The sequence below is a fragment of the Gopherus flavomarginatus genome, chromosome 2 (assembly GCF_025201925.1).
Source record: "Gopherus flavomarginatus isolate rGopFla2 chromosome 2, rGopFla2.mat.asm, whole genome shotgun sequence".
NCBI lineage: Eukaryota > Metazoa > Chordata > Testudines > Testudinidae > Gopherus > Gopherus flavomarginatus.
In genome coordinates this window covers 191,254,075-191,281,088 of record NC_066618.1, presented here as the reverse complement: position 1 = coordinate 191,281,088, position 27,014 = coordinate 191,254,075, and the positions used below count along the sequence as shown (strand labels likewise).

At 40.9% G+C, this 27,014-nt stretch overlaps 1 non-coding gene across 1 annotated transcript; it reads left to right on the top strand.

Annotated features, from left to right (window-relative positions):
• Positions 1–21,215: 21,215 nt before the first annotated feature.
• LOC127046045 (U5 spliceosomal RNA) lies at positions 21,216–21,331 on the top strand. Its single transcript, XR_007772912.1, has one exon. It is a non-coding gene; the product is annotated as a U5 spliceosomal RNA (small nuclear RNA).
• The last annotated feature ends 5,683 nt before the right edge of the window (positions 21,332–27,014 follow it).

Below are 27,014 nucleotides of genomic sequence, written 5' to 3'. Positions count from 1 at the left end.
TATTTTTAGTGTGCTAGCTTGATCAAAGCTTATATGTGTACCCAAACTGGAAACAACATCTCCAGTCCCAGTGTAGACCTCCACTTAGGTTAAAAATAACCTGTGGCCATTGAGCCAAGGAGAAATTTGACTCTCTTCTAAAAAAAAATAATTAGATAGAGGCTCTATGTGTAGGGAAAATCCGACACTGATCCAAAGAGTGTCTGTCTTTTACTATCATTTTGTACTGTACCTAGAATAATTTTGATTGGGGCCTAAGGGTTACTGTAATAAAAATGAGGATGCTGCTGCCGAAATATTGGAAATGAAATCATTGTGCTGAAACAGGTTTGTTATGCTTATTTTGGTAAATGTGCATCTTGAAAGAGTTTGGTCTGTGAGTCCAGTAAATTGAAACTGATGTGCATACGGCCTAGAATATCCTTCTGGAATCACTTCCTCCTGACACATGTGGCTGCAATGTTTGAGCCCCTCACCACAGGAACCAGAGAATGTTCTTCTCCTGCTCCTTGTAAGAGCGTGTGTTGGTGGGAATACCTCTCAAGTGTTTACAAATTTATTCCCCAGGTTATCTACATTCCACAGAAACTTAGGGTCCCCTACCTGTTACTACGGAACATTTAAGTTGGTAATAATTGTGAAACTGAGGTAACAGAGCTAGTTACACCGAAAAAAATGAACCCCACAGCACTTAAATGTTCTGCATGAATTACTTTTCTTTATATGTATAATCTCTGTCATTTTGGGTCTTTGTCACACATTGCCTCCCAAATACAACCTGGAGGCAAATGGTGGTAAATTTACTATTTCTAAAACAGGATTGGTTTTATTCTGGCCATCGGTACTCTTTGTGTCTGTCAGAATAACTGCAAAATTATGTTGTTGTTTGTTAATATAAAATGGAAAACCATATGGAAACCTATTAAAGGACTGAGACTTTTTTTTAACCTTTTGCCTTATCTGATAATTCAGAGGTATGGTTGGAAAATGCACAACCTGCAGATGGTCCCTTCATAGAATAAGATGCTATATTGTGTGTAAGATGGATGATGTAGATGAGGTATATTACATGGCTTGTTCATGATGTATGACAGCATCCAGCAACTTCAGCTCTGCCTTGCATCTAAGTAATCTCTGTTAAAGGTTAGTGAGAAGTCATATTTTGTGGAGTACAAGTTCATAGATGGAATTCTTCCTAATGCCCTTTATGCTGAAACAACCTGTTTTCCCATACCTGGTTATTGACAAACTGCAATTGTGAGACCTGCTAATTGCTAAACTACCGTTACCAATGTATCATGGGCTGGCTGGCCCCTTTAAGGGAAGTCAGTGCCCAGCCTACATGTGACAAGCTTCTTTTAGGAGAACAAACCCATCTCAAGTAATTCAATATAAGTAATTAACTACCTAGATGGCTGCTAATTGGCTAATGAGCACCTGGACCTGATACCAAAGCTCAGTTGGAGAGGGCTGCTCCTAGAGCTCCTTGCCAGCTGGCATTGGGGTTTTCCTTGAGTTACAATGTCTGTCTTATGTTCCTGTTGAATTTTTCATTAATAAATCAGACTCTTGGGCAGGCAAGAGCTGAGAGTGCTGTAGGGGCAGCTCACCCAGTCCCTGAGGGAGTCCTGCTTGTTTTCTGCCACTGATACCCATAATAGTTTAAGTTATCAGTTATGCCCCCAACCCTTCCACACACCTCTCACATTTCAATGTGTGTTAAATATTTTTAATGGTATTTAGAAGCGCCTTACTCATGATATACCACTTCTGAAGATTACACTTTGTAATGCATTGGTGTAATTACACATCAATGCTAACAGAAGGACCACTAACTATCCCTCATAGAATAGTGCCTGTCTTTGACAGCCTGATGCTCCATAGTGTCCAAAATTATTTTTAGTTTAATGCACTTGTGTGTTCCACAGGTACCCATAAAAACTTTCCAGTTTTCCCATAGCTGAACCATAGACAACGTTACTCCAGGTATTTAAATACTATGGTATAGGAAGGACTAAACAAAAGCCTAGATAGCTTTGAAGACTCCCTGTGCTTTGTTATAACATCCTGAAAATACAGATAATTTAATACCTATGGCAGTTGACAAGTTTCCAGGGGTGACTGCTGTGGATGACAAAACTCATAAAAACTAATCTCCTTAAAAAGAAGGGAAGGGAAATGGGTGTGGGGAGGATATATATTTCCCCTAGAGGGTAAGGAATTAATCTCGCACTGAGTTATGTTCTCTACTCTGCCAATGACTTTCTGTATCACCTTGGGAGATTGAAACTTTCATTGTGTCAGTTTCCCCATCTGTCAAATGGTTGCAACAATAGCACTCACTTCAAGTGTGAGACTTAATGTTTAGGTATTTCAGGATGCTCATTTAAAAAAATACTATCCACAGAGCTTGCGCTTACATTTTCCCATTTTGCCATGGTGAGTGAAGTTACCTAGTTATGTGTGTTTTTCCCCTAGGTAGAGAAAATGTCCATCTGGTAATAGTGAGGTAATATTTGGAGCTGAAACTCCAGAAATAGTTAAAATGAGATTCTGCTCAAAGCTGTGGCCTATATGCACTGCTTTGGTAGTACAAAGGGTCTGTAGAGTGGCCAGGGGCGGCTCTAGGTATTTTGCCGCCCCAAGCACAGCAGGCAGGCTGCCTTCGGCGGCTTGCCTATGGGAGGTCCCTGGTCCCGCGGATTTGGTGGCACACCTGTGGGAGGTCCGCTGAAGCCGCAGAACCAGCGGACCCTCCACAGGCAAGCCGCCGAAGGCAGCCTGCCTGCTGTGCTTGGGGCGACCAGCAGAGCGCCCCCCGTGGCTTGCCGCCCCAGGCACACGCTTGGCATGCTGGTGCCTGGAGCCGCCACTGAGAGTGGCTCTAAATGGGCAGATAAGGGTTTCCCCAGTAAGGGGGAATCTCTTCCCAGCTGGCACATCTGGCCCTACACTACCTACTGCAATATTACCATTCCTCCTCTTATCACTCTCCCCCCCACATCCAGATGTAGGCTTGTGCCCTGTCTGTGTTTGGAGCACACTGCATTCCAGTAATTCCCAGCCAGTGTAACAGCCTCAGGATAGAGGAAGCACAAACCTGCATACTGCCACCTTTCCCTCTCGCCCCTCCGGTGTGGTGAGCAGAGAACTGACACAATCGAGGATCTAGGTTGTTAACTCTGAGCTTCATGAGGAGAAGAAAAATAATGTGTAGTAAAACTTTTATGTAGTGCTGCTGGGTGCCAATGGACAGCTGCTGTGTTCCACCCCAGAAGTGGTCACTACTCTGAGTGAAATGATTCTTATGTGAAAATATGAATATGTATGCTTTTATCCAAAATATTTTGCAGACTTGGATTTCTGTGGCAAAACAAAATGGCAGAGGCTGGCATTCCTACCTAGGTCTTGGGGCTAAAAGCAACCCTCTGTATGTGCATGGCTTCAGCAGGAATTGCATGCATACTTTTAGGGGCAGAATTTATTTTTGAAAGCTGTAGTGGGAACCAATATCTGGCCAGATATCAAATAGAGCCATCCCTGTTCTGAACTTATAGTTTTTGATAATGGAGAACAAATGTAAAGTATCTGAATGAATCGAGTAGGTAGACAGTGAAAGAAATATTATGCTGTATTTAGTGGGAGGCCAGTTGCTGTATTCTTTTACCAGTTAGTGTATAGTACAGAGAGCTAGGTGAAATTTTTTGGCTGAAACTCTTTTCCAGTGAAAATTGCAGATTTGGGTTGGCTGAAACACTTCGTGAATTTTTGGCAATTTTCAGCAAATTATTTTGATCAAAAACAAAAAAAGAAATAAATGTCTAAAAAATCATGTTGACATTATCAAAACATTTCCTTTTGTGGGGGCTAGTTTCAGCAGAGGATTTAGGCACCATTCACAAAAACAAGGAGGTGAAAATATTTTCAGTAGTTTTTTCTAGCTTTTTCTAGTAACTTGGAAAAATATTTGACCACCTTTCTTTGGATTCTGGGCACTGAGGAATTTCAGCAAAGTTCGGAGATGATGGTGGTGATATTTTAAAGAAATTTAACAGAGCTTTCCCCCAACTAATAATCTCAAACCCTTGTGGAATTCACTCTTTCCTCTTACATTTTTTACTATTCTACTGGTTTTGTTTCAGTAAGTTTTCCACAAAACTAAATCTGATGGAACTAGAAAAAATCATGATGTTAAAATCAGGGTTTTTCAAAACTATGTAGGTTACTGACAGCAAACATATTTATCTATAATGATTATGTGGAATTTGGTCAATTCTGTGTTTTGAGGAATGGTTGAGAAAAGCAGAGTTACCTTTCTCTGTTGTGAGAAAATCTTAGAAGATGATGAACAATAAGATGTCAGCAGTTCTTTTAACTCCAGTTACTAACACTACATCCCCTTTGCTGCCCCTCTGTGGTCTAGATCAGGATAAAAGATTCTCTTCTTTGGAGACTGAAATCTGTCCAATTACTACTCAGAATTCCACTGGAGGGCAGCCTTTTCCCAAGCAACTCTGCAGAGCAGAGGAGGGAATCATTACAGAAAAATCAGTTAGAAAAACAACTAAAGGAGAAAGAAGTAACCATGGTGGTAGCTGCCACTCGGAAGGCTGGACAGAATCCTTGAGAGTAACATCTGAAAATCCTTCCAACAGCACTCGCCGCCTTTTTAAGCATCCGATTGATAGGCTATGAAAAGTGAAATAAGGGGAGAGAGAGCTCAGTGGTTTGAACATTGGCCTGCTAAACCCAGGGTTGAGAGTTCAATACTTGAGGGGCCAGTTAGGGATCTGGGGCAAAAATCAGCACTTGGTCCTGCTAGTGAAGGCAGGGGGCTGGACTCCATGTCCTTTCCAGATCTAGGAGATAGGTATATCTCCAATTATTTATTTTAATGAGACAGGATGAAAATACAAACAGTTTTTGAAAGTTTTTCTGGTTAGGGGAGCTATTCTAAATTTGGAATATGGGATGATTCAAATTTTTAAGACGGTGAAGAGAATTCCTGGTTGGTTCCATACTTCCATTTCTTTGCCATAAAAGCTGAACTGCACAAACTCTAAGCATATGAAATATTCTTAAAGCACAGTTGGTAGATGGTGTCTGTATGGTGTGCAGCTGGCTTAACAGCCCTTGTTCTTTCTGTGTACGAATTGGGTATAGTACAATGGAATTTCTAGTTGATGCTGGTTGTTGGCAGCTGCTGCTCAGATTGAATTGTTTATTTTCAGACCCTAGGTGTGTGCCAAGCATTTGATTGCAGAGTTTTCCATGGTTTTTGGGAGGCTCCTACTCTTTCAGTGGCCTTCCCAAAATATACCTATCAGCCTCCTTGCCTGGTAGTTTCCTGTAATGCTTGTATGCATACAGTTTGAAAGACAGAGACCAAACCCTGCTCTTGAGACAAGAACCCCTGATTCAAACCACGGCAGCTGCCAAACCCATTTCTGCCTTCCTTCTTCCTAGTGCTGAGCACTAAGATTCCTTCTTTCCTGCTGTGGGAGTTACTCCTGATTCCTCCTGGCAACAAGCACTTCCAGTTCATTCAACTTCCAACACCCCCACCCCAAATAGGCTGCACAGGTTACCAAAGTTTACTTAGAAGCCTGTATGCTTGGCCTATGTGAAATGAATTTTTGGTATCAGTCCACTTCCTCGTGTATCAGAAGCCACATTACAAAACTGCAAGCACAAGTAGTATCAGCATCTTGCTTGTGGTTGCATCAGAAGGGGGCAAGGACGTGAACAGGCATGGAAATTAGAAGGGGTCCTAATAGAAAACAGGTTGAGGTACATATGCAGGAAGGTGATCAAGAAAAAAGGCTGAGAATAAACTAGTCCGATGATACCCACAGATCAAGAAAGCAAATGAGGAAAAGAGACCCAAATCTAGACAGAAAGAGTGTAGTGAAGGGTGAACAAAATAGATATGTGGTAAATTAAATAGTGTGTAATGTTGTACAGAATTTCCTGCTAGAGGATTGTGTGGCCAATACTCTATGCACATACATAGGTGATTGTGTTTATATAGGTATTTATATATAATTTCTCAAACTATGGACTAGATTGTGATTATAGGTATGTCTACCCTACAATCATGGGGGTGAATGCAGCTTGTATAGACATACCCAATCTATCTTCAATCTAGCTAGTTCAGGTACTAGAGCTGTGAAGATGCAGCAGTGCTCACTAAGTAATTGCTTGAGTGGCTAGCCCATGCTGATGTGCCTGCTGTTGCAGCTGCTCCGGTACCTGAGCTAGCTAGATTAGAGCTAGCTTTTTTATGTCCTAGACAAGCTGCAATTGGATCTGTTATTGCAGTGTAGACATACCTGTAGACCACTACTCTGAGCAGGAAACAAGGTGCACAGCACTCTAACCCACCAAAGCAGTCTGCCTCAGAGGTTCGATTCCTGCCCTTCGTTGTCTACTCAGGAAGTTGTCATTAGAACTGGGTGAAATTTTTTGGAAAATTTTTTTTTCAGATTCAGAGACACTGGAATGTTTTAAACATTTGTTTCACTGAATTGTTTTGGTCAAAAAGAAATTTAGAATGTTTAAATTTTTTAAGAATTTTTGGTTGTGTCAGCAATTTCTAAATGAAATTTGATATTACAGTTTGAAAGAACCTTGGTTTCAAAAATTGCTTTTCTAAATAAACAAACAAAAAAATCATCAAAAACATTTTAAAATGGTCAAGTCAAAGTGAAATGTTTCATTTGGCCTCCCCACTCCCTTGCCCAATTTTTCAATTTTCTGGGGATTTTCGAACACTTCACATTGTTTAACCAGAAACCATTTATAGAAAAGAGAGAGAATTCCCAGTCTCATGATTTTTATGACAATCTCATGATTTTATGGGGCATGACTCATGACTTTTGGAGAAGCAGTTGGACAATACTGGAACAGGAAGGAGCCTCTCTTGAGGCATCCCAGCCCCCTGCAGTCTAGACAGCTCGTGCTCTTTCTTCCTGCTTGGGGTGTTGGGGAGGCTTCTCATTTTTCAGAGATAGGGATCTTCCCTGCCCTCTCCCCACACCGTGGCCACCTGGTCCACAGCCTCAGAGTCAGGTGGCTTCTGGAGGCTCTGTGAGAGCACACTGCATAAACAGCACCTTCTGCTCCCTCTCTTTCTGTGCTTCTACTAACTAATGCTCTGTGCACTCAGTCCACTCTTTTCTATCCCTTTGAAAGCCTAGAATTTGCCAGGAAACATAAGGACTATGGTTATGGCTGCCCTCTGCTCTTGGATGCAAGGGAGGAGAGTTCCTTTTGCTCCCCTACCACTAGTGCCCCAATGCAGCTCTAGGCACAATCTGGGCCTGAGATTAAATTAATAATCACACCCATGATAACAAACAGCTCTTCCTCTGTTCCTTTTGTTTTTCTACTATTTATAGGTCTGATGATACTGTAACATCACTCTCTTCTATGGCCAGCCAGCTTTGCTGTCTTGCCACTTTGGTTGTTCATTTGGGAGGCTAGAATCCATCAGGAGTGCTCCTTTGTGCTCAAGGAGATGCAGCAGCCAGTCTCTGCACAGAGAGTACAAATCTGGGATTCTCCTTGAACCTATCCTGCTTGTGCAATTGTGCAGAGGGCAGCCACATTGAGGTTGAAGATAACACGATATTGGTGACATTTTTGAGCTTGTTTAAATTCATAAACCTGCAGTATGTGCCAATGACCCATGGCAGATACATTTTTTCCCCAATGATCTCTTTAAAAGCACACTTAATCTTTATTTTAATGTTGGCGTGTGTGTGTGTGTGTGTGTGTGTGTGTGTGTGTGTGTGTGTGTGTGTGTGTGTGTGTGTGTGTGTGTGTGTGTGTGTGGAGGTGGTGGTGGATGGGACTGGAGAGAGGGAGAGCGATATTGTGGGCTTTAGCCCCAAAAGTGAGGTTTGTTTTCTTTGACTGTTGCATTTGCCACTGGATCTGCTGCCCTTGTTTTCTAAGGCAAAGTTACATTTGCAGTCATGGTTTGTTCATGGCCAGGATTAGTGGATTATTGAAATTTGCACACCCTATAGGAGCATGGCCATATTGTTATGTTTTATTATGATTCAGTACAATATATCATTTCATTAAATTGCATATGTTATGGTTATTTGCTATTGCTCCCCAGATCTCTATATAGAGTTTTATGATTCTCAACTGGCAATAAAAATTATAAAATAAAATGAAATAACGTCTGGATAAATGCAAAGGGTCAGGGGATTCTGTATGCTGACTGGAACAATACATTTATATTCTTTTTTGGGGTGTGAGGAGAGAGCAGTTTCTTCACTGCATTTTATTTAACTGTATTTCATTGCATGGTAGTAAAGATAATAACCATAACATTAGCACAACTGCCACACTATCAAATGCTTGTCAGAATCTAATATTCTCTAATAATATGACTCCACAATGGAGGCACACACAACTAAAGAGTAGCCTGTTTTATTAATTTACCAGGTCTCTGATTGTTGAAAGACCAGTATGTATTTCTGAGAGACTGATTAAAATAGAAAGAAATGTACATGGTGGAGAATAATAATTTTACTGGTGTCGGAGTCATTTAATAAAAGTGTTCCTTCAGGAAAACAAAATCAAGATGCTAATGTTAGACCTCATTTATTGCCAGCCTATTCAGTGACATTTCATAATGTACATCTGTCAGCCAGAGATATAAATGAATGAGGTGAACCTTGCAATTTACCCTCAGGAAGTTCTATTAGAGCCCCCAAAGTACAATATTTATGAGGTCAGAATCAATTAATCAGATAGCTGTGTTTGCTTTTCAGCTCAGCATGCAAACTGTTGCATTGGGAAAGTCTTTCCTATTTGGTAAAAGAATCAGTTTGCATATAATATATGAAGGTTGTTTTGCAAATCAATTACTATTGTAACACAGGTTATATAAAGTATTAATTCAAAGCACAAGTGAAAAAAATGCAGAACAAGTTCTTGTCAGACCAAATGTCTGAATTGGAGTCTTAAATATTTTCTGCTAGTTGCAGGAGTTTAGCCTCACACAAATCCACTGAGAATGTGAACCGTGAATGAGAAACAAGTGTGTGTGTGCACCATATACCCCTAAGTATAGTAATTCCAGTAAATAGAGTATCCTCCAGGGAAGGGAATGATTCAGGATGTATAAAACAATAACCCTTCCCTAAGCTTATGTAGAGCCCAATCTTGTGAAGTGCTGAGCATCCTGCATTCGAATTGAAGGCAATCAATCAGTTTAATCTATCTCGATTTTTATAATGGCATGTTACCTGTTAGGGGAACTCAGGGTGATCAAAAGCTCTTGATTTCTAAGAAATAGAGGAAATAGTTCTCAAAGAGATTTTTTTTAAAAACAACAACAACAAAACCCTTAGTTTGTTAATATACTTCTCAAAATGCCATTAACCAAAATGTATGTGTGAGGCAATTTCACTAACTCCAGTCAAATGGCATAAGGGATGAATTGGGATCAATATTGTGATTTTATGTGAGGGGAATTTTTTTTTCTTTTTTGTAGTAAATAGATAAAATTTTATTCTGCTAAAAGGGTGCAACCGATGTCAATGTATCTGTGCTGGCATAGCTGACAGCAAAATTTTCTCCCACTATATCCAGAAAAAATATTTTTCTGTTCTACATAATTTGGGTGTAAGGCTTTCTGGTTAGGCCTTTGAAAATGAGCAGAGAGTTAATTAGGATTTTTTTGTGTTTAAAAGTTATTGACCTCTTTTTAAATTTAAACTTTCCTTAAAAATATTTCTGATGGGGAAGAAGTTCACATGGAAAGTTGTATATTCCCATGCCTCCCCCTTAGTCCTTTGATTAAGACCAAGTGTAGTAGTATCTCCTTAATATATGTTATGTTCTGTATGGGAAACTCTCTTTTACCCTTGCAAGGAGATGAATGTGATATACAGGGATCCATTTCATATTATGCTTCTTTTTTATCTTGAGTTACGGTGGTGAAGACTAGAACTTGGTCAACATATTTTTCATTAGGGCTGGGCAAACAATTCATAGCAAAAATGTATCTAATAATTTACCTTTATCAATGAATAATGTATGGAAACTGATTCCTATGAATTTTTTCTTTGTTCATAATTGTTCATACTCATCAAGTATGGACTATAAGGTGGATAGAAAGCTGGCTAGATTGTTGGGCTCAATGGGTAGTGATCAACAGCTTGATGTCTAGCTGGCAGCCAGTATCAAACGGAATGCCCCAGGGGTCGGTCCTGGGCCAGTTTTGTTCAATATCTTTTATTAATGATCTGGATGATGGGGATGAATTGCACCCTCAGCAAATTTGCAGATGACACTCAGCTGGGGGGAGAGGTAGATATGCTGGATGGTGGGGATAGGGTCCAGAGTGACCTAGACAGATTGGAGGATTGGGCCAAAAGAAATCTGATGAGGTTCAACAAGGACAAGTGCAGAGTCCTGCACTTAGGAAGGAAGAATCCCATGCATCGCCACAGGCTGGGGACCAACTAGCTAAGCAGCAGTTCTGCAGAAAAAGGCCTGGGGATTACAGTGGATGAGAAGCTGGATATAAGTCAGCAATGTAGCCTTGTTGCCAAGAAGGCCAACGGGATATTGGGCTGTATTAGTAGGAGCATTGCCAGCAGATCGAGGGAAGTGATTATTCCCTTCTATTCGGCACTGGTGAGGCCTGAAGTATTGAGTCCAGTTTTGGTTCCCCCACTACAGAAGGGATGTGGACAAATTGGAAAGAGTCCAGAGCAGGGCAACGAAAGTGATTTGGGGGATGGGGCACGTGACTTATGAGGAGAGGCTGAGGGAATTGGGGTTATGTAGAAGAGAAGGGTAAGGGGGGATTTGATAGCAGCCCTCAGCTAGCTGAAGTGTGGTTCCAAAGAGGATGGAGCTAGGCTGTACTCAGTGGTGGCAGATGACAGAAGAAGGAGCAATGGTCTCAAGCTGCAGTGGGGGAGGTCTAGGTTGGATATTAGGAAACACTGTTTCACTAGGAGGGTGGTGAAGCACTGGAATGGGTTACCTAGGGAGGTGGTGGAATCTCCATCCTTAGAGGTTTTTAAGGCCTGGTTCGACAAAGTCCTGGCTGGGATGATTTAATTGGTGTTAGTCTTGCATTGAGCAGGGGATTGGACTAAATGACCTCCTGAGGTATCTTCCAACCCTAATGTTCTATAACTCTATGATTCACATGCATATGTTTCAGTCTATCAGTTTGCTTCCAATCTATTCACTTCAACTTTGACTAAGAATTACTCATGGTGTGTGTGGTGGGGCTAGTACGTCAAGGGGGCGGGAGGTAACACAGCCTCTCTACGCCCAAGTCTGTGTTCTAAAACCCTCTGTAGTTAGCACAGTGTGGCCCAAGGGCCAGAGTCCATCTACTTCCACGTCCCTTGTGAGATAATGCAGCCTAGCAGCCGGAGTCCATAGAGTCCCAATGGCCAGAGTCCATACAATTGCCCTAGGGGTCAGGGCTATGTGGCCTAGTGGTCAGAGTCAAAGAGGTAGGCTGCCACCTAGGGGTGGGTGGCAGCAGAGATAGTAGGGGGACTCAGCCCCCCTCTGCACCGGGGCCCAACCCGGGGCCCTGTCAGCAGTGAGTGTGGTCACCACCCAGTCAGCAGGGATCCTTTCACAGCACACTGACCTTCTTCAGGTGCGAGGCACCACTCACTTTACCCCTCTGTTCCACTTCCTACCATGTGTCTTTGTGGCAGGGCTTGTTCGCTGTCGGGGTCTCCAAGCTCCTTGGCCCAGGTGACTTATTGAGAATCCAACTCCTGGCTACTCACTGTGGGCAACTGGTCTCTGGTCTGGGCCTCAGACTCTCTGCTTTTTGCAGTCAGGGTCTGAAGCAGCTTGCAGACTGGAGCCTCCACCAAGTGTCCTCTTTCCCCGGCAGTCAGCCCTGGCTGAGCAGCTCCACATGCTGTTATACCTGACTTCCAGGTACAGCATGCCCGGCAGAGCCTCAAGAGTGGAGGTTTTTCTGTTAGAAGGGAGGGATTAACCCCCGCCGTACCAGTGCGGGGCCGATCCGCCCCATCACAGTATGTCATTGGCCAAAGGGTGAATACTTCTAGCACAAGAGTGAGTACCCTTCTTTGCTTGTGAATGAATATTTGTATGGGCACCCATTCCTCAGCATTAAAGTGAACAAAAACTCATGCACAATAAGATAGAAAAGAGAACAAAAAGGAGTGCAAAACTGGCTGAAATCATAATGAGATTATGGATTCAAGAAAATCTTTCTGAATTTTTTTCCCCACTATTTTCCCGGGTCTTTTTACGAAATAGTTTGACAATGGCTTTGAAAAACACCCGAACAGAGATCCAAGTGAGAATGTGATTGATTCGGGGCATCTTGTGATGTGATCAGCAAGCAGGAGGCAAAAAGTATGGCACCAGCATAGCATGATGGAATGAGCACAAATACAGCTGCATAGCTTTTCAGTGAGTTCTCCAAAGTAACCCTATATCATTTCCATTACGGAGGGCAGCAGAATGTACTGAAGCACTGATGACTTAAGAAAACAGGTGGGGAAATGGAGATTGTACATGTCCCATGGATGGGCAAAATAAGAGATTGCTTACAGTCGTTAAAGAAATGAAAGAAATGAGATGGCTAGGGCAGGGAATTTATATCTATTGTAACATATGGAAGCTTTTGTCTAGGTGAGCAGATACGATGGGAAGAGATGGAAGAACCACAGTTTACATTTCTGGAAGAGGCATTAAAGGTAGACTCCATGGTCCAAATCCTGGGCCCACTGAAGTCAGTGGGACCACGATTTCACACCAAGACCCCACTGAAAAGTTTGTGCTGATGGCAGACTTGAAAGAGGAACATAATGTTAGGATGAGTTTTAAAGATTATTTTGGAGTGCTAAGAATATTTGAAATAACGAATCACTGTACAACACAAGTTACATCAAACCCCAAATTGCAATTAAAAAAAAAGTTGTTACATTTAATATTATGGTTCTGGAAAACCTTTTGTGCACAGAGTAAGATTCATGCTCCTAAACTAGTGACCAGTTAGTATTAGGGGCATAAATGAAGAAGTAAAGAAGCTACTGGATTTTTGCAAAAGCAATTTCTGTGTAACAACAGGAACAAGAAAGGAAGATTTGATCTCAAGACACTTTTAAAAACAAGAGACCAGGAAACTAGGATGATCCCATTCTATTTGAGAGGAAATATTTTCTATCAATGTGCAGAAAAATCATACCAAAAATTGCAAAAGGAAGTCAGACCAGCATTCCAAATCAATTTTTCAGCACCAAGAGAGGAAAGCGAACTAGAAGAGTTTGAAGAGTTGGGCAAGCAGAAAGCAACAGTATTAGTTTCAAAGGATCTCACTTTTTGACCATCAGGGGCATGAGAGAGTGTAAACAAGCACAGAGAAGGAAGCTCTGAAGATTGAAGAGTGGATAAGAAATAATGGGAAGATGAAAGCGGAGCCAGAAAGTTGATTAAGAGCAATCAAGAAAACCAATAGTGTCAGAGAATGCATGGAGTAAAGGATAGTAAATAAGAGAAAAAAATCACTTTGTTTTTACTAAGCTAAGTGATAGGAATGGAAGGAATCTCATATCTAAGGTAATATGTAGGGAGAACTAGGGTGAATAAAGAAAGCGATGGGAAGAATATCTCTTGAATAAAGAAGATCCCAAGGTAAAATATAAGTCTGAAAGGTCTGCTGTGTTTATTTTGTAAGAAAGAAAATCCATTTGCGAGATTAAAAACTGAAGACACTAGTACAGCATGGGTAAACATTAGCTCAACTCTGTTACCATAGATGATGATCTGGGGGTAATAGCAGACGAAAAATGAAAAAGAATATATACATTGTGACTTCATACATGAGACTTCACCCAATACAATATCATCAGCTTATGTATGAAAAGAGGTATCATATAAAATCAGTAGGTTAAATAATATGCCTCTATTTTCAGCAGTGATACAGACAATATTGGAAAATTTCATTCAGTTTTAGAGACCGTAAGAGACAAATTAGAGTTCAGAAAAACACAGTTAAAATAATAATAAATTGGGGAAACCAGATCTGCAAGGGATTGGGCTAAGAGAACACTGTACATAGTTTGCAGAAAAGATGTTCATTTGTGTGCAGAGGGATTTTTGGCAGGGCAGAGTACGATGCCTGTACTTGGATATATTGCAAGAAGCAAATGGTAAAATTTATCCTTAAAGAAGAAAAGACAAAATAAATAAATAAAATAATGGGGAAAATGTTATAACCAAATGAGCAACGAGACATCGATGGGAATCCTTTTCATAGAGCTTCATTCTCTATGAATTTTCACCCCCTCCTATTTTGTTTTGAGTACCAAGTTCCAATTAACTCAAAATCTCAATGGAAGGCTCAATCATAACTGCTGATTTTTCCCTTGCTTTTGTCAAATCACATGAAATTGTTAATTTAAAGGTTTTTTGATAGATAGGCATGCTTATTTGAAACTGGTCCCACATTTACTTGAAATGTCTGTGAGGACATTTTGCATAGATCTGCTTAATGATCAACCTTTTGGAGACTATTGATTTTCATACATGGTCATGTGTTTGGGAAATGGCACCATTCTGAGAATATCAGGGTTGGAAAGAACCTTAGGAGATCATCTAGTCCAAGCTACTGCTCAAAGCAGGACCAATCCCCAATTAAATCATCCAACAGATTTTTGCCCAAGATCCCTAAATGGCCCCCTGAAGGATTGAACTCATAGCCCTGGGTTTAGCAGACAAATACTCAAACCACTGAGCTATTCCTCCCCCACTGAGGCAACTCAGAATTACTGTCTGAAACTATTCCTGATATTCATGCTTACCTTCTTGAAAGGCCGCAGAGAACATAAATAAAGTAGGATGCTTTTGTTTTAATGGGAATTGTTGGCATAGACGAAGGAAGAAAATAAAATAAGAACTGCATCCCTTAGAAACATATCCATGGTGAATCCCTCTGGACTCTTGTTAAGGATGAAGCTAAAAGCCAGGAGAATAAAGTTAGGGGTAGCAAGAGATAGGAATAGGGTTGCCAACTTTCTAGTTGCACAAAATTTAACACCCTTGCCATGTGGCCCCACCTCTTCCCTGCCCCTTCTCCGAGGCCCTGCCCCTCCTCACTCCATCTCTTTGCCCTCACTCACTTGCTCATTTTCACCGTGCTGGGGCCAGGGTTTGGGGCACGGGAGAGAGTGTGGGGGCTCCGGCTGGAGGTGCGGGCTCTGCGGTGGGGCCAGAGATGAGAGTTTGGGGTGCAGGAAAGGGCTCCAGGTTGAGGCAAGGGGTTGGGGTGTGGGAGGGGATACAGGCTGTAGGCTGGGTGGTTCTGGGCTCTGGGGAGGGGCCAGATATGAGGGATTCAGGGTGTGGGAGGGGGCTCCAGGCTGGGGTGGGGGTTGGAGTGAGGGCTCCAGCTGGGGATGCAGGCTCTGGTGTGGGGCTGGGGATGAAGGGTTTGGGGCCCAGGAGGGGGCTCCGGGTTAGGGCAGGGGGTTGGGATGCGGAAGCGGGTGCGGGGTGTGGGCTCCGGGAGGGAATTTGGGTGCGGGAGGGGCTCAGAGCTGAGGCAGGGGGTTGGGGCATGAGAGGGGTGAGGGGGTACTTACCTTGGGCAGCTTCCCGGAAGCGGCGACAAGTCCCTTGACTCCTAGGCCTCCATCTGCAGGCATCCCCCCTGCAGCTCCCACTGGCTGAAGTCCCTAGCCGCCCCTATACCTAGCAGCCAACAGACTTGTCACTTCCAGGGAGCCGCGCGGATCCAGGTAGGGAGCCTGCCAGCACCGCCAAATGAACTTTTAATGGCCTGGTCAGCTGTGCTGACCAGAGTGCCAGGTTTCCTTTTCAACTGGGCATTCCAGTCGAAAACCGGACACCTGGCAACCCTAGATAGGAAATTTAGGCCTAAATAGAAACAAGAAAACTTCTGCGTAAATGGATACTGAAAAGAGTGAGCCAATCTTTAACTATTAGAATTCAAGAGGAGACCATGTAGCAGGTCCCACATATACCTATTTGCAAGTTCATCAGAAGCATGTGGTATTGGCCATTATCTGAGACTTTATACTGGACTAATGAACCTTTTGTCTGATTCACTATATTCCTTGGGAGATCGTCATCTCTCCAATTACAACAACCAGTTTCAAAGTGGGGAAGCCATATATAGTTTTCCAGAGTAATCAAGAAAGCAAACACAATGAATAGTTTACAGAAGCTGTTCAGCAAGTACCCAACTTGTCTACAAGTTCAGCAAAGCACATAAGCACATGTTTAAATGATGATGAAGTCAGGAATCAATTTCAACTAAATGGATATATGACACTATTAAATAAGAAAGTCTACACGTGTCCACTAAAGAAAATGCTTTAGTTAAGTCAGTAAAACTTCTCATGTAGACTGGGCCAAGTATGAGACTAATGAGAGAACTTACTGACCTTCTTGTAGCAGTGGAGAATGGGTAAGAACTTTGCAAATTTTATAGTGAACTTTCTTTATGTATATATTCTAAACAACTCAGAAAATTTGTCATCACTTGTTAGCAAAGTAAGTGCAATAATATACTATGATTAAATGAATTTGTATAAGTTTGGTTGGCTCATGAGCACAATTAGGAAATCTCACTGGCATTTTCCTTAGATTTTTTTTTCTTTACATGGGACCCTGCCTACCATTTCTCTGAGTTTGTTAACATCTGCTTTTTTGATGTCAGTTGTCCTTATTCTGCTGCTGTCACTCCTTTTTTTCCTTAGAGTTATGAAATCTATCATTTTGTGATCAGTTTCACCAAAATTTCCTTCCACCTTCAGATGCACAATCAATGCCTCCCTGTTAGTCAGAATCAAGTCTAAAATGGCTGCCTGTCTCTCTCATCCCTCAGGTACTTCCTCCACCGTCACCCTCCTGTTCTCTGCCAGTGACACATAGTAGTTTAGTCTCCCATGTGCTGTAATACTTTGGTGTAAATCTAGTTGTTGGGTTTGCTAGTGTGCAGGTGCTGGGAAGTGTTGGTGGCCTGTGATATAGAGGTCAAACTAGATGATCTGGAGGTTGCTTCTGGTCTTAAACTCCATGACTCCAAGATGTTGTTCCAACACATTCCAAGAACTTACTGGGGATTTTATATTTGGAGTTAGGTCATACACTGTGTTGATCATTCAAAGTACTGTAGCAGCAAAGAGCAAGGAACTCTTTCCCAAGAGGACTAGACAAAGAAAGATGCAGAATAAAATAACCCCACATTTCTTCATCTTGTCATGCAATATGCCTCCCAAAAGGTTAATACAGGTCTTGCTTACAGTATTGTTTTTTTTAAAGACAGCTATTTCAGATCCCTAATGTGTACTCAGAGCTATCTCGTAGTTTTGGATATTATAAAGTGAACTCTTAAGAACCAAAGCTCTTGTGACAAGTAGCATCACTTTACTATGAATTTTTTTACAATTTGAATGAGCCAGTGTTCAGTACATTCATTCGTTTTTCAGATTTATCCCTTTATCAGGGATTCATAAACCTGCAAATGGATTTTGCTTTATAATTTCCTTCAAATCTGATAATTGTATCTCTCTCCTGTGCGTGCACCACATTAATAATCTTCTTTTGCTTTAATCAGACTCCGATAGCTCCAGCTCGTTATTTATCAGCCACTGCTAATCCTCCTGGCTTGCTTTCCTTAAATCCTAAATGTAAGCTTCAGTGGCAAGGTAAGATGACAAGTAATAATAATAATATGTAATGATGCCTTCATTCCCCATTTATCTTTTTTTCTTTTGCCATCTCTTTTGTAGGACTCCACTCTAATGAATATTAATAGGGGATGTTCACACTAGAGCAAACCTCAATAAGAGCACATGTATGCAAACGAGTAGTGGCTTTTTCCAATATTTTATTGAGCTCCCTTTATTATCATTGAAAAGATAAAGGTTAGATTAATGCTGGACCCTGCATTTGTGCTCAAGGGGTCAGGTTAGAAGCACTCATAGCTATTTTTTTAAGGCCACAAGAGGGACCATTACAATCACCCAGTCTGACCTTCTGCATAATACAGGTCAGGGAATTACTGCATGCAATGCTTGCATCTAGTCCGCATCAGGATGGTGAACTAAAGCATATTTAAGCTTTTCAGAGCCTAGCTTCCTTATTTAATCCCTCTCATGGAGGGGCCCACCCATAACTGCAATCAGAATGTTCTCTTCTAGTGTCCACACAGAACAAGTCACCCCAATGGGGATAGAAAGGGACAAACAGGAGGAGAGGTACAGTCCTGGAGGCCTTCACCTCCAATACAGATAGCAGGCATGGCCTGCCACTGAAGGAAGCACGTATGGCAACCCTTACTGACTGGCATCTCAGGAGAAACATAGAGGCTCCCATGCTTTCCTGGGACTAGTGCAACTCTCCACCTCTCCCAAATTGGGACATTCACTTTCCTCCCTTTCAGCCCAACTTTCCTGACAGTGCCAAAAGGATAGGGGCCTTTAAAAAAAAAAATCACTTATGCAGCATTGACTTCTCTCTGCACCATGAGCCACACCTATTGTACCTTGATGTGAGTTTGAAAAGCACACAATGACGACAGCCAAGGTTATGTGGGAGCATTAAACAACCCACTTATTGTAATAATAATGCTTTAGACTTATGTGATGGCTTCTGTATGAGCATCTCAAAGCACTTTACAAGTAGTGAATAAGACCTGTAACGCTCCCATGTCAGGGTTATGTTATTTTCAAGAGCGGGAATTATATGGGAATGCTCTATAAATGGCACACATTTAGCACTGAACTTTGAGATTGTATGTGAATTATGAGTTCATATTTTGACTTGTCTGAAAATGGCCCCTTTCTCATATTAAAGTCTGCACACATCATTTACATATCTAAACATGGCATCTATAAGGAAACATATATCTTTATTAATCAATAATAGTAATAAAATGCTGTGAAATTTCATTAACTTATTGAATACAAATTAAAGAATATAAAGAAGATGGCTTGTGCTTCCTGGTAGACAAATTTGGGGTGGAGTTTTCAATATTAAAATAATGAACTATATCAGCCTATTCTGTATCAAAATGACAAACTAACCTACAGAGTTTTTTAGTGATTCATACGAAAACAGTTGATTGTCTCAGTCATTTCTCTATAGAAAATATGGGCTCAGACCAATTCATCATGGAGGAAAAATTTCCAGGGTAATTGGCATCCTCAGTGAAAGTGTCAGCAGAAGTCAAGGATTGAGTGCGCCATAGAGACTGAATTTATGTCTCACGTAAGGTGGTCTCTCTGAGGGTAAAAAGCAAGTTGGGAGCCACTGCTTTTATATCCATGGTATGTGTTATATCTGTCCTGACTAAAGGACTCAACCGGAATCTTTCAGGAGCACTACATTCACTTAAAAATAAATTATATAGCCTATAAATAAAATAAGTATGTGCTTAAATACCAAGAGATTGGAATAGATGCCTTTAATTAAAGCATCACATAGTACTATAGAATTCAAGATGGATGACAATTTCCTTCCTTCACAAATTTATCTCCAGTTGGCCAAACACGTGGAGCCACAAATAGTAGTTGACCAACAGAGTGGTCTAAGACTCAGCATTTTAAGTGCAGGGATCATTGACCAACTGTAGCATATTTATATTTCCTGTCAGTAAATCTGAGAGAGTTTAGGATAGCAGATTATCAGATTTGAATATCACACTCCTACATATTGTGCCACAGTAGGAAAGGAACTAGCTCAATGAAGGTCCTGGTCACTCAGTGAAGGCAGCGGTCTACAACCATATATTGTTGTGTTTTTCAAATCTGGTGTTGCATTGTTTGTAAATGAAGTCTTTATTCACTGAGATTTATGGAATTGTTTGAGTAAATAAAGCATTTAATTTCTGAGCAATGTAATTGCTGACTGTGGAATGCTATTTGCACATTATAATGTTTAATTACATCTGTCTAGTAGTTGTCTAGCAAAGTCTCAGTTTGTTCTAACTCTGGCAGATATAAAAAGGCATTTTATTTTAGTATACTTCACAGTGCCACAGTTGTGCAATGCTGTAAATGGAGAAGCATGGTGGTCCATTTTGATTTTCTTTGACAATGCCACAACAATAGAAAGTAGGAAAATTCCACTGAACTTTTCCCAAAGGTTTTAGGATTCTCACTGGTTATAATTTATAATCTGAGAATGGTTCAGAAAACCAAAGGTAATGAAATATAAGCACACATATTCTCTTCATTCCCCCAGTATAGCTCTTAACATAAAGGAAGTTATATGTGAGCATAAAGGGAAGAATATATGCAGTTAGCTATATTGTGCCCTTCATTCAACTGCCGCAACTTCACTATGACAAGCAGAACATGTCCTTTGTTTATATGTAGCTCAAAGTAATATGGAATTCTTAGGTTTAATTCTTCATTCAACTAAATTTTGTCCTAGAAGAAAAAGAAAACATGCTCTGTCTCTTCAGTACATTGCACTCTCCCTGATTTTTTTTCCTGATTCATTTTTCTCTGTGTAAAAACTGTCAAAGGACAGAGCTGGGACTGGGCATGGAATGTTTCCTGTTTCAGTGCCTAACATAGGTGTATGCAGTTACAAAATCCTGCAGGCTTGTAATGTCTATTTGATTTAATATCCCATATAACATAATTCCAACCCTGACAGTCATCTAAAGTCACAGAGAAAACACTTACTTATTCAATTTAAAAAAGAAAAAAAGAAATTGGACCTTGAAGTCTCCCTGACATTTCTGTGATCTATCACATTCTTCTGTGGACCACTGTCTCTTGTGACTTGCAAGCTTTGTTCGTAAGTTTGCAAATTCTGTGGAGAAGGCAATGTGATTCTCTCTTTCTCCCCCCATTTTTTTTTAGCAATACCAGTGTGGCATGTGGATCTTTCTTATATGACCTGCACATGTACAATTTTTATCTAGTTTTTTAAATGATAAAAAAACTCCAAAACTTCAGCTATGAGTACCTGTGCTGAAATCTTACCAGAGTCACAGTTTGGTGTTTCTTTTGGTGTTTCTCCCTCTGTTGCAAAAACAAGAACTAACAGAAACATACACACTAATGCATGTTCCCTGAAGCATCTCTAAAATGTTTATGCTAGTGGCAAAGATCCTGTTTGACATTTTAACACAATGGAGTTAATGCAAGAACTACAGGCAACTGTGCCCTGCATGCAGCAGAAATTCAGCTACCATACTCTGGTTTCTCTTCAGATCATATAAATCTTTCACCTTTTACTAAAGATTTCCGTGGAAAGGAACATTTATGAGTTTCTACCCAATTTTTTGAGGCTTCATTTCGGTGAAGCTGAGCTACCTAGTGAGGAGAGGGATACAACTCTCATACTGGACGATACTGTGGCTCCTGCTTCAAATCTGGGTGAGATTGGCAAGAGCACTCAATATTGTTCTGACTCTGTTTTCATTACCATCAATGGTAGAACTTTCCAATTACTTCAATGGAAGAAGATTTAGACCAATTCTGAGTGCCTTTGAAAATCCCACCTACAATATCAAGAAGCAGTTTAGCTGGGCCACACTGTTTAACTCAGAACTGCCTCCTGTTCAGATTATTTCAAAGGATCCCTTAAAATCCTTCCCCTGCCCCCAACAATCTGATCATCACTTGTAGAACATCTGTTAGTTAGCCCCATCTACATGTGAAAACCTTCAATTCAAATAAAATGCAAGTACAATTTGAAAAGAAAAGTAATTTTGAATCACAAAATAGACAGGTTTCCTTTAGAACATGTTGAAACAAAATGTTTAGATTTTTTTAAAATTTGGGGTGGGGGGTTGACTGAAACAATTCTGCAAATTTGACACCAAGTCATGAAATGTTTTGGTCAACCAAAATCTGCATTTTTGGGGAGTAAAAAATTTTTCTGCCAAAAATATTCACCCAGCTCTGTATTAGAACTTCACTGTAGTTTTGGTGTGATGTATGGAAAGAGGTCTCTTTCTTCAACAAGTATTCATTAAGCACATCCCACTAGAGATGGGTAAACTAGTTTGGACAAATTAAGAACTTTTTTCTCTTTATGTCTTCCCTCAACCCCCAATTTGGAATCTTCCCCCAAAGTGTGAACTGTAGCTCTTTTGAGGCTTCCAACCTTTCCATTAATGTTCTTTTCTCTATTGTTTTTAGAATGACCAGACAGTCCAGATTTTTGGGTCTTTTTCTTCTATAGTCTCCTATTACCCCCCCTCCCAATTTTTCACACTTGCCATCTGGTCACCCTAATTGTTTTTCATTTGTATGCTTCTCTGATTCAGTCAGGACAGGAAGAACTGAAATAGTGCATGAGGACATGAAATTGCCAACCTTCTTTTGCAGACTCAAGGTTCAAATAGTGCAGATACTCTAATAACCCCCTGAAATTTTGAATGCACATCCAAACCTCTAACTCATTTGAGGTTAGTTTCTTATTGGAGACCACTAAATAAGAAACCTTTAAGGGTTTGGTCAAGTTGATCAATAGAGCTAGGTGAATATTGCAAAATGTTAACCAGAAACATTGACTTGACTTTTCAGACAAATTCAATTTGACCAGTTGTTCACAACTGTTTTGTGCTCAAAAAATTAAAAGCAGGAAGCTGCTCACCACTGCTGCTGTCACCATGGTGTGTTTTGAGGTTCTTTCATCTAGCCCAGTCTTGTGATTTCAGCTTTTAATAATTTCACTGGGCAGTGGGGGACCTCACTGCTGAGGCCTCCTCTGCATTGTCTTTCATCGCAACACTGTCCTCAACCAGGTGTAAGGCTCAGCCCCCTAGACCAGTTTATCAATGACTTCAGCTCTCATGATCACAGAGAAGAAACAAGTATTCTCAGTTGCATTTATTCAGCTCCATCTTTAAACATTGGAGGGGGGGCAGCTATCAAATGACACTTCAGAGTCTACATCCACCAGTTAGGACTACCTGTCACCAATCCCTCTGATTTTCAATTGGATTTGGCATCACTATCCCTGCTGAGTGAGTGAGGTTAAATTTTGGGTGACTCTTCTCCCTTGCTCACTGTTAGTGCATATTCAGCGCAGTTCTGCTACTGTTTAGTCATACAATAAGGATAACAAAATTTCATTACCCCTGCATCCAAGACTTATGTTAATCTGAACTGAAAACAGGACAAGTTGATCACTTTGGCAAAGCAGGTATGTCTGCAGATCACCTACGCAAAATAGGTTAATCCAAGGCATATACGGTCTAGTTTCTGAGGTGTTTTACCCCAGTTCATCAACAGATGGCAGGGGAGAGCTTATTCAGACCACTGGCTTACATGGTATATGTATTTTAATTGATTTCACTCCTACAGAGAGAGAGCTTGATATTATTACAAAGTATTTGTTACATTTTTTCAGGGCAGTTTCCTTCTAGAGTTGGACTCTGAGTCCTTGATTCAGCAAAACACGTAATCTCATGCCTAAAGCAAAGCACATGTGTAAGTGCTTTGTTGAATCAGGGCCTAAAGGCTTGATCCTGTACTACTAAAGCCAATTCAAATTTTTTTCTATTGACATTATTTGGAGCAGGAACAGACCCTAGATTTACATAGACTAAACTATTGGGTGTGAAATACTTGATACCAGAAGGAGTGGATTCAATTGGACAAATATCATTTGCATAAAAGAATTGGATGGTTCGATATCTACCACCTGATTTTCATCAGAAACTCCAAATTTTTGTGTGCGAAAGTTCAGACATGCAAATTTGGAGACTGCTTGTGAAAATGGAGTCTTTAAAGCCTAATATTCTCCTCCCCACCCCTATATTAAAACCAGAAAAACACTGTTGTGACTTGGGAATTTAATGCATTGGCATTTACTCAGGAGCACTGTTTTGTTTTTGAGAAGAGGGTGTGGTGGAGGAAGAGGCAGACATCCCTGTAGGTGCCCCAAAGACCTCCCTGTTTCTCTTTAAAGTCACCAGCACTTTAGACTCTTAGCATTTAAATGCTTTTTTTATGTACAAGCCTAAAATTGCAACTATCACTCATCAGGGCTTGTTAGTGATGCTCCTTAATCTGTCAGAAGTTTGCTGTTGAGTCATTCAACACACTTATCAAGGCTGCAAATGAACTTTGGAGAACATAAGGCTGGTCTACTCTAGAAAATTAGAGCAACTGAGTTACATTGCTCAAGGGGGTGAAAAATCCATACTGGCGAGTGACATAATTATTGTGACCTAAGTTTCCATATAGACAGTGCTAGGTTGATGGAAGAATTCTTCCATCAGCCTAGCTACCGCTTCCTGGGGAGATGAGTTTATTACAGCGATACCCTCTTGGCCCCTTTGAAAGTTTCAGTTCAAAATGTTGGCATCATGTCTGAAAAACTCAGAGCTCTCTCTCAAAATTCTTGCATTCGATTATATTTGATGTATAAAATCAGGTGACTATTTTTGGGCTCTGGAGCAAATTGCATCAAGCCTTCTTTTAGCACAAAGAAGGTTACCATGATATTAAGGGTAAGGGAGGGAATAATTAGATCGGGGGTCGGCTACCTTTCAGAAGTGGTGTGCTGAGTCTTCATTTATTCACTCTAACTTGAGGTTTCGTGTAATACATTGTAACCTTTTTAGAAGGTCTCTTTCTAGACGTCTATAATATATAACTAAACTATTGTTATATGTAAAGTAAATAAGGTTTCAAAATGTTTAAGAGGCTTTATTTAAAATTAAATGTAAAATGCAGAGCCCCCTGAACCAGTGGCCAGGACCCAGGCAGTGTGAGTGCCACTGAAAATCAGCTTGTGTGCTGTCTTCAGCACGCATGCCATAGGTTGCCTACCCCTGAATTAGATTGTAAACTCTACAGGCAACTGTCCTCTCCTTTGTTTGTATCAGTCATGATACACAGAGTCACATATCTTAAGCAGAAGGTGTTTTTTGAAGAAAACAGCTTGAGTTCCAACTTCGTTCTCCTTGTTGTTTACTGGGGACCATGCCTTACTTGGAATGCTTATACAGCCCACAAACATACTCAGAGGCTGAATAATATATTGCAAGGAAACTTATTACAGTGCCTAGCATATTGTGAACGCAACTGGCCAGTGTCAGATGGGGGGAAGGGGTCATCCCTACCTCTGCCTTCATTTCACAGCTCCCCACTGACTTTTGCGAAGTTAGTGTTGACAACAGATCTAGGCTTGCTTAGGTCTTGCACTGAGGAGCGTGGAAAGTCTGTGCTTAGTCTGACACTCTTCTTCCTCCCCTCTTGTATAAACACAGAGAGCTTACCCTTAGCAATTTAATAACTATGAAAAGAAATTAATAGAAATTCATCTGTGCAGCAGAGAAGCACCAGGAGAGCCCAAGACACCTGGATCAGACTAAAAATGGCAGTAGGCAGGTGAAGCCAATGGCCAGGAGGGGAGTGCGAGACAATGATATTTAAGATCACCACAGATCTCTGAAAAAGAGAGACAGCTGGGTGGGAGGAGAAAGTTCTGAGAATCAAACACTGACTGAAGCTGGGGAGCATCTGAAATCCAACATCTGACTTTTCTAATTCATTTTGTGCTTCTGGGAAATAGGTAGCTGAAGAGATACAATATTGACTCCTGCTGCCTTATTTGAGATACATAGGTCATCATGGCTCGAATGATCAGGAAGGCAATCTACAGATTTTGGGCATTTGCAATGACGCTGTATTTTATTAAGTCCTTCAGCCCTCAGGGGTGTGGACTGTCCTTGTACTGAATGCCTCTTTCCCTTGAGTTATTTATGCCTGGGCTGCTGTGTTTTGTTGCTCCGTAATCACCATTGATCCCTTAATTGTCCCCCTTGACTTTTGCTTAGCCAAACAAGGCAGCAAATTTGATTGTGATGGTTACGGCCACAATCCCTTTATGCTTCCTGTCAGTACAAGTAGGTTCTGCACAACTGGTCTGTGTCTAGACAGAAGTCACGGAATGTATTTCTTGAAGATCTGTACCACGTGAAGAGTGTGGACTGCACTTGGTAGCAAAATTGGCATGATGATTGGTTGCATTTTTTTTTCTCTAAGTAACCATTTGCATTACAGGAAATAAAAAAATAAGTGAGTGTAAATATTGGCATATGCCTGCAGACAGATGACTTAACGCAGCACCCTTCATCTTTTGCTGCTCGGTAGGTAAACGGAAGGAGTAGAGCAATAGAGTTTAAAGTTAACTATTAGCAAAGTTTAAATGCTTGATGATGAATGATGATCTGTGTTTCACTGGGCTGAGAGTCTTATCATGGTTGCAGTGAAGCAGGTGTTTTCAGCCAATCATCAGCCTCTGATAGAGGCTTTAAATAAACTCATATATCAAAAGTACTAATATTTGGGCAGCAATTGTTCAGCTGCACTTGGGATTGTGGCAGCCAACATGTCATGGTGTAGTAGGTGCCACTTTGCAGAGAAGAGATCAGCACAAAGTTGTAACAGCATTGTTTATTGCTTCATGCAAGTGAACAGATGTGCTGTGACAACTTAGTACAGAAATAATATACCGTATTTACTAGCCTATGAAGTCAGCATACACCAAAGGCACTGGAGATACTAAAGTAGAACCGGTGTGTGAGGAAGATTCCAAGTGGTCTTTTGATGATGTAGTATGAGGGAGATGAGCATCTGACAGGATATAAAGACTACATCAAATGCTTCACTTCTGCTGAACAAAAACTAAAATGAGATTTAATTAACAAACGACTTAATGCAGAAGCACAGAGAGCTTCTTGTGAGAGGTTCTGCATCTCTCTGTGTGCTTTCTTTATCTCCACAGAACAGACATTTCTTTCATGACAAAGCTCAGGCGATGGGCACTGACTACATTAAAATGTCATCTCTTAAACCAGGGGTTTTGAAAATGGGGCTTTAACAGAGTATTGCCTGGCCAGGCCAAGACCACCGAGAAGAAATATAATGTGAAAGGAAGTCACGAAACATTAAATGAAACAGATTTCATTTGTCTATCCTGAAACACAGTAGTTACAAGTAGGCTTAAGTTATGTATGGTATTAATGA